The sequence below is a fragment of the Manis pentadactyla genome, chromosome 6 (assembly GCF_030020395.1).
Source record: "Manis pentadactyla isolate mManPen7 chromosome 6, mManPen7.hap1, whole genome shotgun sequence".
Classification (NCBI taxonomy): Eukaryota; Metazoa; Chordata; class Mammalia; order Pholidota; family Manidae; genus Manis; species Manis pentadactyla.
In genome coordinates, this window is record NC_080024.1 from 118,952,668 (window position 1) to 118,965,556 (window position 12,889).

A 12,889-nucleotide genomic window follows, 5' to 3' on the forward strand; every position below is an offset into this window, starting at 1 on the left:
TGTGTGTGGATCTATCAGATTTACTTCCCTCCACGTCAGTTCTACCAAGAGCTGCCTCTGCCATGCCAAGTATCCTTGGACCTGATTTTGTTAGATCTTTTGTTTTCTCAATGTGTTTCTGTGAGAAAAAACGACTTTCATCTTTTATAGATACAGTGGCTTTGATATGTGAAGAACTCTTTGAGAATAATTACAGACAAGTCCACATTGACTATGGGCACTCTTCTACTGAAATAGATTTCTTTCTGCTGTTCCCAATTAAGATTCTATCTCCTGGGGTTCAGCTTTAAAGGTTGCATTTCCTCCTTGTGGATGCCAGAGATGGGTTACAGTTAGTATCTGGACAATAAAAGACCCAACTGCTTCCAGCCAGGCCCTCACAGGTGAAGGACAGTAGGACACCAGAGGCTGCACCTGTGGTTCAGGAGGTCAGACAAATGAGCACAGTCAGGCAAAGGCAAAAAATGGCTTTGGCACTTCTGATATTATTCTGGGTGGTTAACTCAGCAGTTTATTTTTATCCTGCCTTTCTAGGCATGAATTCTGAAATAGAAAACAAAGTGCCAAAAATTAAATTCACAAAACATGTCATTGTATAAAGACTCTTTCAAGATTAAAGATGGAGAGAGTTGGAGATCCCAGAAGAGTAGCTTCCAGAATCACAGAATACAAGTGCTGGGGAGGGTCTCGTCCTTTACAAACAAGGATTCAGAGGTTCAGAGGGGTTGAGTGACTTGCCTATAGCACCCAGCTTGCTTAAGATGGGGCCAGCAAAACTTTTGACTTGTAGTCCTTTTTTTTTTTTTAATGACAGCACAAGGCCTGCTGAGTTGAAAAGAATTTTGAGCCTCATATATCACGTCAGGTAATGTTATAGAAATATATCATCAGCTCAACTTGAATGGCATCTAAACAAGCCCCCGTGCTGAAGTTTGAAGAAATTAGTACAACAAGAGATAATCTAAAAGCCACTTGTTTCAAGAGAATGCAACCTCTAAGAATAAGCTTGTTATCATTTCTCTCCAAAACAGCATCTGTTGATAACACTGCAAAATTGAGTGGCTAAATGAATGAACCCGGAAGTCTGAGCAGATGTGGAGTCGGTTTTGATCCTCTCTCATCCTACCTTTGGACAAGTTACCTAATCCCCCAAGCCTCATTATCTACATCTGTAAAATGAGAAGAACCATAGTCTTTACCTCATAGGGCTGTTGTGAAGATTAAACAAAACTAAATACATTTTAAGTGCTTATCACAGTGCCTGATACATTACACATACCTAGTAGACATTCACTGTCATGATTCTGGTTATTGGTTTATATTAGGGCCAAATTCTTTCATTCGTTGCTCAAGTGTTTTTTAACCTCTCTACACCAGAGGCACAGAGGAGGAAAGAGTGCATACGATGCAGTATTTGTCTTTAAAAACAGGAACAGATCATTACAAGGTAGTGAAAAGGCCACGCGGGAGTCCCATGGAGGGGTTCTTGGCTTGTTGCAGGAGGATTTAAGGATATCTCTCCTGGAGAAGGTGAGGTCTGGGTAAGTAGAAGTTAGCCAAAGGTGGTGGGAAGGGAGTGGGGGGAGGGGAGGGGAGTGGGAAATGGGAAGGGTCAGGGCTGGAGGGTGGCAAGTGAATGTGAACGGCAGTAGGCTGGCCATAAGTATTGAGTCACACCTGCCATTGTGATGGTGCTTTTACTATACATTTTGAAAATTACAATTTCAATTGAATTGTGTTTAATAGTTTTAGTAAATGTGTAGATTAAAGGTAGTTGCCAGGTTAAAATGTATTCTGTAGGTGGTGTGTTCCTAGTTATAGGCTGACCATGTGATTCAAGCATGAGCCACAGAGAACTGCAGTTTGATTCATTTTAAGTATCAAAGCTACATCAAGAAAGAGAATTCACCAAGAAGAGGGAGAAAGAGGGGGAGGGAGATAGAGGCAGGGGTTGGGTGGGGGGAGGGGGCAGAGAAAGAAGGAAGGAAGGACAAGGAAAGAAAGAGAAAGAAAAGAAAGAAAAGAAGGAAAAGAAAGCCTGTTCTTTGGAAGTGAGTTTGTCATGGAAACTGTTTTCCTTTTCTGCATGATTTGTTTTGAACATCTTCCAGGTTTTGACGGAGTTCATTTTGTCTTTATGATGAACTTTGCATAGTTCATACTCAAATTCCTCCTGTTAATGCTATCAGGAGTGGAAATGTGACTGCTTCATAGGTTTTTGATTCTCATGGGCTATCTTTCAAAACCCTGAGGAGCCTCGTGATAGACAAGCAGAATTAACAAAATCATGCTTAAGGGAGACTGACTATAGGTGCCTGTGTTTGCCTTTCAGAGCCCTTGTGGCAAAGTTCTGAAGCTTGACTGTCTTTCAGGTATGTTCAGATGACTTCAATGTGTTAAGCATACCTCACTAGAGCTAACTAGTCCGTTTTACTACTAATGGCATTCTTTCAGAGAGTGTCATGACTTTGTGTCACATGTCCCTAGAATTTAGAGATACTAACATTATTTAGAATCTAAATGATGTTCCCAACTTGGGAACTTCCAGATGGCAAAAGGTGGACTCTGTATATAGACAGGGTACGAAATGAACTTCCGTCTAACAGAACATTATTACCTCTGCAGAGACCACTGGACTTCCCTGGGAAGCTGCCCTCCCCCCGATCTTCCTCTGCTTATTCCATTATGAGATTTGTCTAGCAGTCTTTGTCTTATCTATAGCTTGATCTAAGATCAATGAATAAAATAATGACATCACTTGAAGTTATGCTTAGACATACCTTTTATCTGATAACCAAGGTTTCATCCTGTTGAACTGAAGCCAAATATTTAATAAACATTATCATTCATCACCTCTCTCCTTTATCCAATTAAAATTGATGTGTTGAAATTTCTTTAGTCCAAAAAGTCGGCATCAGTATTTCTAGTCCTAAATACTCTGTACAATATGATTTGTGTTTTTGTCCCTTTGGTATGTGGTGGCTCTAAATAAGATTCATATTGCCAAGGGTGCTCCAACTTCGATATCTGCACAACAAGGCAGAATGTATGTCAGGACCAGGGTAATGAGGTGGCAGAAGGGTTTGACATCAGGTCAGATAACTCACCTGAGAGTGCCAGGGGTTCGATGAAGTTTGGTTTGCATCTCTTAGCAGATTGGTGCAAAAGCAAATAAGAGCTGACTGCCAGGGAAAAGGGGTGGGTCATAAAACCAGGCAGGTCTAAGCTCTCAATGCTGGAAAGTACCACAAAGTCCATCCGAGCATTGATCCCCTCTGCACTGTCCCTGGCTGGTGGTAGTAGCAAGAGAGGCTCTGAGACTAAGCACACAGGCTGGCCCTGTAAAGGGTAAACCAGCTGATCAGACATCAGAGCCTCCAGGCAAAGACCTTAATTTTAAAGCAAACTCTCATCCCAAGGGAATGCTTTGTAAATTTTTCACCTAGAGTAGAAACTAAGCTGTGGGTTTGGTCTGACCTGGGCCTTTGGGAGTCAGGGAAGTGGTAGCCTTTGAGTAAGATGTAAGAGTGTGTGGTAAAGAACAGACCTGGTCAGTCTGGATAGTCTTGTGGCTCCCACCCCCTGAGCCTGAGGTGTGAGGACTTTGTAGGAGAAGCCTATGCCATCAATAGTCATGAACAGTCAGGGACTACAAAGTACTAGGGAGCACACTCAGACAAGAACAGAACATTCGGTGGAGATAACATACTTGAATTAGCCAACATTCTAGACACAGGCAATTCAATTGATCACAAAGATGAGAGGGCTTTTAAAAGCATCTGAAAACCGATCATCAACAATAGCTGATACTTATTGAGAGCTCACTGTTTTAAGCACTTTACATGGATCATCTCATTTAATCCTCACAACAGTTCTGTAAGCATATTATTTTCCTGATTTTACACTTGAGGAGTGTGAGATTCACAGAAGTTAAGCAACTTGCCCAATGTCACCCAGCTGATTAATATCATGACTGGGATTGAAATTCAGGCTTGCATGACTCTAAAGCTCATGGTCCAATCCTTAAGCTGGTGATACAGAGCACCTGTGCCGTAATACACATGTGCCATGAACCCTTCCTAGATGGGCCACCAATATTTGATCTATTTTTACTATTTATTGTTTTCTACAGCTGAGGGTCCACAGTGTAATAGAAGTAGCATGTCTTGCAGATACAATTTGCTGTGGTAAGATGCATATTCTACTGTCAATCCAACACCAAAGAAAGATATGTTTATGTGAAGGATTTGCTTCCTGATCATATTTATTAATCATGTCAATGACTAGTTTTATTTCAAGTGATTAATCAGGTCAAATAGCAACTTTGTTGAAAGATAGCCAACAGAATCATGAGACACTAGACGTTGCACTTTGTTTTGAATGTACCACCCCAAAATCTACATTCACAAGTGCTCAGCAAACATACAAAACTGAGAGCCTCCTCTGTGTGTTGTCAACAACCAAAGAAATCAAGTCACTCTAATGAAAGATCCAGATACTGAATAAATGGTTGCCAGAGGGGATTTCAACTATATGAATCTCCATTCTTTAAGGGAGGTGAGGAAATAAGAATAAGAATATTTACACATTCTTGAGATAGTCCTTGCTTGGCATGTTTTCTTAAGAACCAGTGCAATTTCACTCTATCAAGATGATAAAATACTGTTGAAGTGATTGAAAAATGTTTCAAATGATTTTTAGCAACAGTTTTACTGATTTATGAAAATATGAATAAGGAAATTAAGGGGAGGAAAGGACTGATTTTATGCTCAAAATATACAGAAATTTTTCAGACTTACATTTAAATGAGAAAGTCTCTTTCTGCTTTTATACATACACACTCAGATACTCTTATAAACATCTCATTTTTGGGGACTGAGTTATTAGAAATAATGCACATTTAATTAACATTACATGACTGTCCTCTATTAGTTCCAGTTTTATAGCTAACAAAGAACAAAAATTACATTCAGGGCTAAAGATAAAAGCGATCTGGTTTTTTAATTTTATTGTTAGGAAAAAGTCAGTGCACATATAAAGACCAATAAAGCACTCCTGATGAGAACCAGAATTTTCAATATAATTCTTTGGAAAGGGACAATTATTCACCCTGAAGAATCAAATGGATCTCAACCATCTTTGAGAAGACAGAGGGAAAATGGTTCAAAACAATCCATTTTGGCATTCCACACCAGCCACCTATAGTCTCCAGTTCTCATTACTTCCCTGGCCCAGCAGAGAACTGAGAGCCCTGCTGTCTAGGGACATGCAGCTTCCCACAGACCTGAAGCAAGTCCTGCTGCTCAGACAACAGAGACATGGTGAAAGGCAAACCCTCCGCGGTCATACAGCCATGCATTTGAGTCTTGCTTCTGACCCTGATCACCTGTGGACCTTGAGCAAGGTACTTAATGGCTCAAAGCCTCAGTCTCCTCATCTGTAAAATGGGCACAGTGGGAACAACCATACTGGCAAAGCAATCTGCAGATTGTTTGCGCCCTTATGTGATCAGTAAATGTTAGCTGCTGTCCTTATATTTTCAGAAGGCAAGTGCCTACTGGGCTGTGTTTGATATGTCTCTATTTTCTACCCTTAACAGAGTGCCTCACCCAGAGAAGTGACTGGGTGAAGGTTTACTGAATGACCTCTGACTGTGCTCTTTAGCTTGCTGATGGTAACTATAGGCACAGCTTCGGATAGTTCTGAGTATGGGAAGGAATGGGTTTGGTAAAGGCCAGTGTGTTCTCACTGACCTGCATTACCAATGGGTTAGGGTTTGCTTTTTGCCTGGAAGATGCCTCATTTCCTTTCTGTGGATTTGCTTTGCAGTGGCCAGTATTTCTTTGACTCATGGTTGATAAATCATAGATGCTCCAAGTTGGGCCTGTGTGTCTTTGGGGCCAACCTCTCACTAGCTTCAATGGCCTATGGAGAATTAACTCTGAACTCCCCCAACCCCTGCTGAACTTTCTTTTCTAACCTCTTCTTGCTATAAATCTACCAAACATAGCCAGGTGTTTGGCACATTGAAATCTAACAAAACAAAACAAAACAAAGAAATGAAAATGGTTTTCATGTACATACACCTTTAAAAAAACCAAATTCCAAAAATAATTTGCATAAACCAGTTATTTCCAAATTTCCTTTCTTTGAACTTCATTTGCACATTGCTCCCCTTTCCAAAAGCTAGTCCTCTCTGCTCACTATAGAAATTATATGTCCAATAAAATCATTGCATATTTCACTTAGAAAATGAAACACAAAAAACATTTCCTTATGAATTAGTACAAGTTCCATTTGGGGTTAAAAATTGGGGGACCAACCAGTCTACTCTTTCTTAAAAACCAATCCTCCTATTTCCTTAGATAACATTTCCTCATCCTTTAGGAGTGATTGTCAATGCCACTTCCTCCTGGAAGCCCTCCCTGACTCCCTTAGACTGTCTTAGGTGTCTTTAATACAAAAATAATAACTGCTAAGAGTGCCATGCACTATTTTAGACTCCTTGCATGTACTACCTCATTTAACCCTCAAACGAACCTCAGGGGTGAGTCACTATTACAATCTCTGTTTTATACTTAGGAAAACTGAGTACAAGGCAGGAAAGTAAGTTGGCAGAATTGGCATTCAGACATAGACAATATGACTTCAGAGCCGTTGTTTCTAACTGCTACACTATCCTGCCTCCCAGTGCCCATGACCTACTTTCCTATCACAGCACTTGCAGTAAACATTCATGAATTGCCTGCCCAGGACCCCTCCCCTCTTCCCAACACCTTTCTCTTTCAGACTGCCTACACAGGCGCCATGCCTGGACTCAGGGGTGAAACATGCCATATAGGCTAAACCAATCAACACTGCCCTCCTCACAGTGATTGGTTCAGGGTAGGCACATGCCTCAGGCTGGTCCAATCAGAATAAATCTTGAGACTTGCTGGGATGCTGGGATGCCAGGACACAGATTCTTTCTTCCCTACTTCGTGTGAATGATGGAGCCTGCAGCTTCAGGCGTTGCTTGGAGCCAGCCTGGGATCATGAGAGGGTTCTGATGACAAAGAAGCCTACAGCATGGAGGCAATGCTGAGACATGAAGACAAAGAAGAGCTGGATCTGGTCACATGCTTTGAGCTGTCTAGATCAAGCTTATCACCAAACTTAACAGACATCTGTCAGTTTCCTTTGTTGTTAACCCACTTGGAGTTGGGTGTTCTGTTACTTGCATTCAAATTCAAAACCTTCGTAATTCATCAACACTACGCATAGTTTTTTTTTTTTTTCACTTGTTTAATATCTTCTTTCCCCCAACAAAGGCTAAAATCCTTGAGGACAGAAACCACTCTATCTTGTCATTATTGTGTTCCCAGTGCTTGATTCCTAATAGACTCTGCATGAATGTTTGTTGAATGAATAAAATGAATGAATGGCAAATATTGGGTCATGTGTGACCTGAACCAAACTCTCATTTTCCTTAGATTTCATGCCATTTACAGGTGCTTGGAATCTCCAACATGGACCTGAAAAGTTTAGGGCAGCCAAGCCAGACACTGAAATGGAATTTCTGATTTCCAGAATGGTTTAATTGTACCACATTAACTAAGGTCTCCAGTGAATAAGTTTCTAAATCCTTAAAACAATAATATAAAATCCAAACAACTGCAAACAAAAGATTCCCATTAGAATAAAATGATAATCAAGTACTTTAAGTAAAAATGTAAATACTATATTAAAGAATCAGAAGTATTTGTGCACAATATAAACTTGGAGTAAGGTAGCTTTTACCTAACAGTCTTCTTTTTCATTTTGTTTGTAGTCTAAAATAACAACAAAAAAACCCAGGGTTAACTAGAAACATTAATTAAAGCTATGATCAATTTTACTGCCATCATATTTTGAGGCCTAGAACATCAAAGATTTACCTCATCTTATCTATAATCGTAATTTACATGTGAATTATAGTGAACATATACATTTGAGGCATGACAGTGGCAGAATGGTGAGCCGAAAAGAACTCTTAAAGGCCATCTAGTCTAATTCCTTCATTCACTAATGTGAAAACAGAAGCCTTAGTGGAAAAAAGACTCACCCACATTTAATCCTAACAATTCAACAAGCATTCTTTGGGTGCATATTATATGTCAGATGTGATGTTAGATATTGAAAAATAAAATGATACCTGCTCTCAACATGGTAACAACTTAGCTGGGAAAACAGATGTGTGCCAACACATGCCTGTTAGTGTGATAGGTTCTGCAATGGAGGTATAATACCAGATTCCTTGAAGCCACAGAGTAGGGATCAGCCAACTCCGGGAGTAGAGGGTTTGTAGAAGTTATTTTCAGAACAGGACATCCTTGAGTCTCGAATATTTTACAGGTGAGCTGTGGAGAGGAGAGGAAGGAAGCGTGAAGGTGGTGATCCAGGTGAAAGAATTTTCATTAGTGCAAAGGTCACAAAGAGAAATGTGTAGTCAGAAACAGGCTGACAGAGAACTGTCAATAGATTTGAAGCCAGAGCTCAGGCTGAGAGGGAATCATGCCTGCCCTTTCCACCATGCTGTACTAAGGAATTTGCACTTTATCCTTGAGCTAACTGAGGACTTTCAGGCTGTGGAGTCAGAGAATCTGATGTGCATTTTAGTGAGCTGAGGGGATTGAGGACCAGCAAGGGGAGGAGTTAGTAGTCAGACTGGTAGCAGATACATATGGAAGGTGAGAAAAAAAGAATGAATGAGGATTCTGACTTGAGCAAATGGATGGATGATAGTAATATTAACCAGATTAGGGCATACAGAAAACAGCAGTTTCGTGGGAAAAGGGGTAGGTGGAATTTCAGTTTTATTATGAGTGTGTGAAGTGTAAGTGCTTGGTGGACATACAAGAAGAAATGTCCAGAATTCTGGTTCAGAAGGCATGGTGAATCCATGTTTTGAAACACCCTTTCCCCACTCCAAACTCGCAGCAGTGATGGGGGAATATAGCTAGAGAAAGTTAAGAAGATATTGCTCTCTCAAAAGCATGACAACATTGGATGAAATTTAGAAGAGATGTACAAAATATTAAGCCCGATGAAGCTGTGGGCCTGCTGGGCTCAGGGTCTGGAAGCAGGTGGAACTGTGGTTTATCCTATCGGGTAATAGGACTCAAAAAACCTAGGCGAGGTAGAAAAGGTGATTCAAGCTCAACCCTGGAAACTAGGGGCTGGTTTTTACTCCTGCACAAACGGGAACTGAGAAGAACTTCAACTGACCTACCATTTGGGCCCCTACCTTATGTGAGCTTCATACCTAGAGGGCTAAGGAAATGCAAGCACTGCTTACAACCAGTACCTGGGCCAAGCTACCCTTGGGCTTAAGGATCAGATGTGACTATTCCCAATATTACCCATTCACAGGACCTGGAGAATCACTGTAAGACTTGGCTCTGGACAGAGGGCTCAGGGGTCCTGCTGAAGACTTCTCAAAGTTACTAGGCAGGTCGTGATAAGCACACAGAAGAAAGAGGGAAATAAATAGAAACCTTCACACTCAAAAATAAGCCTGTACACCAAAATGCTCAAAACATGTGAAGAAAACAAATGCAATAAAGTATAAAGTGTTAGCTCTCGCCACAACAATGCTGTGCAAGAAAACTCAGCTTAAAAATACAGCCATTTATTTTCAAGTACATGTAGTTGCTGGCAGGCTGCCACTTGGCTGGGCTTAGCTGGACTCTAGGTGCTAGGAACCAGGCTCCAAGCTGGTTTCAGGTCTGTGCGTATGTCTCTCAATTGCTGCCGAGGGCATGTGATTGGTTTCACATCTCCCTTCCTGTGACAGCAGTTACCTGGTTCATGTTCCTCTCCTGACAGATCATCAGAGAGCAGGAGGGCAAGCCCAAAAGCACTGGTATATTTCAAGTCACTTCATGGCGAAAGCAAGTCATATGGCAAGCCCAAAGTCAAGAGGCAGAGTATACTCCATGAAGCCAGAATAAAGATGTGAACACAAAACCTTCCAGGGAAGTTTTTAAAAAATCTTAAGTGACTACAATGAACTTTGTGCCAGTAAATTTGAAACCACATGAAAGGGAAAGGTTTTGTAATATCTAGTAAGCAATTGCATATTTGTGTCTGGAGCTCAGAAGAGTCCAGGCAGTAAACAGAGGTCATCAGAAAAGGACAGTTACTGAGGTCTTGGAGGCAGAACAAATGGCGTGATCCTTAGGAGCATCATTATTTTGAAGCAAAGTAGATATGACCAAGAGTGAAGAGTGATGGAGTTGGTGGGAGAATCAGAGAGATGTGATGACACCTGTCAGAAGGAAGAGAGAGATTCAAGATGAGTGTCAGCACAAGTTAAATGAATCAAGGTTGGAGTGCAAAGTGCCCATTGGATTTGCCCTTTGAATGGCTTGAATGACCTTTGTTAAAGCAGGGCCAGTGCCACCATGTGGCAGCAGACATGTGGCTGATGTTTGAAGAGGGAACAGGTCCTGGGAGTAGAATTTGCAAGTGTAGATGAGTTCAGAAGCTTGGTTCTGACAGAAAGAAGAGTGTAGGGCTGAGGGTGGGAATGTCAATTGGTGCAGCCACTGTGGAAAGCAGTGTGGTGGTTCCTCAAAAAACTAAAAGTAGAAATACCATACCACCCAGTAAGTCCACTTCTAGGAATTTACCCAAAGAAAACAAAACTCTGGTTCAAAAAGATACATGCACCCCTATGTTTATTGCCACATTATTTATAGCCAAGATATGGAAGCAACCAGTGTCTATCCATAGATGAACATCATACATATACACACAAATAATATTCAGCCATAAAAAGAAAAGAAATCCTGCCATTTGCAAAAACATGGATGGACTTAGAGGGTATTATGCTTCAAAACCAGGTGGAAAAAGACAAATGCCATTAGTGATTTCACTTATATGTGGAATTTATAAACAAAACAAAATGAGCAAAACAGCAATAGATTCATAGACCTGAGAACTGACTGGTGGTTTTCATGGCAGGAGGGGTTGGAGTGGGTGGGTGAAATAGGTAAAGGGGATAAAGAGGTACAAAATCTCAGTCATAGTATAAACTAGTCACAGGGATAAACGTACAGCATAGAGAATATAGCCAGTAAATCTGTAACATCTTTCTATGTTGACAGTAACTATACTAGCTGGGGTGAGCATTTAATAATGTATGCAACTGTTGAATAGCTATGTTGTAGACTTGAAACCAATATAATATTGTATATCAACTATACTTCAATAAAAAAATGAAAAAGTGTAGGAAGTAAAAGAATTAAGGAAGAGAGAAAGAGGGATGTAAAGGTGATGATAATAGATGTCAGTGGGGTGTGAGAGTGGGGAGAGGTGGGGTTTGAGAACACAGGTGGAAGGGGAGCCCTGAGTGGCAGATTAGATGCCTCTTCCTGTGACAACCAGGAGACGTGGCAAAGCCAGGTGCTGAGAGAGATAAGCTGTAGAGCAAGTAGGAATGAGGGAGAGAGTGCAGGAACTTGAGGGGTTTCCTGCCAGATAACCACTGATTTTCTGCTAAGAATAAGAGGGTGGCCATTAAACAGGCTCCTCAGGAAAAAGGTCAGGAGTGGTTGTGAGGAAAATGGGAAACAGGGTGCCACAACATTGAGAGACTAGTTCGGCTCCAGCAGAACTAACCATGGTCTGTGATGGGATCAGGAGCCTGGGTTCTGAATTGTGGGCATTGTCTTTGCAGCACAGAAAAATGTAAGATTCAAATATATTATAAAGATTTATAAAGGTTTCATTAGTGGTACTTTCTCCATAGGAGATTTTTAGTGGAATGTAAGAATTCTCTTCCCACTATTCCCTATGTTCTTGCAATACTGTAGATTTAGTTATACAATTCCTGTTCTTTCTATTCAGTCTCAAGGTTTTCACTCAGCTAAACTGCAATTACTGGAAAATCATTCAATGTGAGATGTGCTTGTTTTGAACACATCCAATAGGAATCTTAATGGAAACTTGTTCTTGACTGTCTTCAGCTTAGCAAAGTTGTGGAAACTTTCTGGGGTTTAGCTTCTATTATATGAAATACTAAATATTGTAATTGTATGCAATTGAAAATCCACAACTTTTTAAATCTATAGAGTAGGTCTACTTCAAGAGTAATGTGAGAATTCACTGCATCATAAGACAAATAATTTCAAATTCAAGAAAAAGTCTATGAATAAAAGATCTTTTTCAATAAGTTATTTGCACTTCTGGTGCTCTTTATTTTTAAATAAATCTCTTAAAATTTTGATAGTAGCATTTTTAAGTGCTAAGAAAGCACATTCAAGGTAAAGAAAAAGTTAAGCTTGAAGTACAATGTATTGTCTCAGTGAAAGATATAAGTAAGTGGAAAGAATTATTGGATCTTAACCTTGAATTTAAAATGTAGTGCAAGTTATTTATAGGAGTCAAAAACTCCAATGAAAACAGCTAGTTATTTATAGGAAGTAAGAAGTAAAATAAAATTTTTCCAATCTTGAGAGACTATAATATCAACAGATAGTACCACACAGGAATAAAACCATACTGTGAAACCTCACCAATCTTGATATACTTATTTGGAATTTAACAATTTTGACAAAAGCTTAGTAGAAGTTTACCTTTTCACCATTATTAATCAAATTATAATATAAACTATATTCATAAAGTTAATGTTTAAATCACTTCAGAGAACAAATTATGTTCAGATATCATGAGCATACCATACTTAGTAACAATGTACATGGGAATTATAAACAGTTTAATCTGTGCCTGAAGGTGGTTCTCTTAGGTATCTCTACTATTTTTCCACTTATTTGCTCTTAAAAATGAAACTGTCTCTTTAAAAAGATTCCATCATTCAGATTTTAAATTAATATTACTAGGCTCTTCCCAACCCAGTCAAATTGTT